This window comes from Lissotriton helveticus, chromosome 12, assembly GCF_964261635.1.
Source record: "Lissotriton helveticus chromosome 12, aLisHel1.1, whole genome shotgun sequence".
Classification (NCBI taxonomy): domain Eukaryota; kingdom Metazoa; phylum Chordata; class Amphibia; order Caudata; family Salamandridae; genus Lissotriton; species Lissotriton helveticus.
Genome location: NC_136073.1, coordinates 136,830,710 through 136,831,879, shown reverse-complemented (window position 1 = coordinate 136,831,879; position 1,170 = coordinate 136,830,710). Strand labels below are relative to the sequence as shown.

At 47.1% G+C, this 1,170-nt stretch overlaps 1 non-coding gene across 1 annotated transcript; it reads left to right on the top strand.

Moving 5' to 3' along the window:
* The first annotated feature begins 282 nt into the window (after positions 1–282).
* TRNAN-GUU (transfer RNA asparagine (anticodon GUU)) lies at positions 283–356 on the top strand. The gene has a single exon. It is a non-coding gene; the product is annotated as a tRNA-Asn (tRNA).
* The last annotated feature ends 814 nt before the right edge of the window (positions 357–1,170 follow it).

Genomic DNA, 1,170 nt, shown 5'->3' with positions numbered 1-1,170 from the left:
CAGTGCCACTGCACCTGCTGGACCAGTGGGACCAAGCCCCAGAGCGAGTGAAAGATGCGCCGAGAAGTGTGAATGGGAGCTAATGAACAACACAGCAACGAGGCAGCGGAGGGGGGGAGGGGGAGCGACCTCGGGGAATGGAAGAGAAGTGTGACTTCTGCACTTGTCTCATATTATTCTAGATCCCATGTATTTATCTACTCAGATAATTTCTATGGGAAAGAACTGAGAGGCCTATCCAAAAGAGGCACAAAGAGCATCAGTTTCTTTACTGAATTATCAGTCTCTGTGGCGCAATCGGTTAGCGCGTTCGGCTGTTAACCGAAAGGTTGGTGGTTCAAGCCCACCCAGGGACGAGTATTTTCTTTACTGGACTCACCTGGTAAATTCATGTTTAAATAACTAATTACAACCGTTACTTTCGCACAATACAACCTCTAAGATAATAATACAATTATCTGTACATTAGTAATGCAGTGACAGTGCTATAAGGATCATACACACACCCTCTATTCCAGTCGTTACAATTCAATATATAATTAATTTGTGAGTATGAACTTCATAAAAAGCACGGGTGATGGAAGGGTCTACGAGTAAATCAATTCGCCACTCTCAGAGCAAAATGTTAATTCCTCTCACTGTGTGCAAAGTTTTAAAGCAGCAGTGCCGGCTGCACCGACTCTCGGAGGCGGCAGTGTTTGTTCTGTGTCCGACCTTGGGCTCTGCTCTATTTTTGGTCACAAGTAGGAGGGAAGGGTGTCGAGTCACCGGACACACCACGCACTTTATCTTTGTATTCGCTGTCTCCGTTGTTTGGAGTTTCCTCCGCCCCTTGTGGGCCTTTGCTCTGGCTTCGAATATAGAAACCTCACCGCCCTTGCATTCCATAGGGTGTGCCCTGGATTGAGCGCTGGGATAAGGGCCTGTCAACAGGGTCGTGTCATTGCTTGATGAAAGACCCACTCAGCATCTTTCTTAGCTCATGTAACACAGCTGAGCAGGTACATAGTGCCAATATCGGCCCATACCCCGGACAGTTCCTCCTCCAACTTCCCAAATAACAGACACCACACTCTGATTTGTTGGAGAAAGTTGTTGCAGCTTTATTAGCACATACATTATGCCAACATGTTGGGTTATCTTACGGGTCGATCCAGAGCAGGCGCCTCT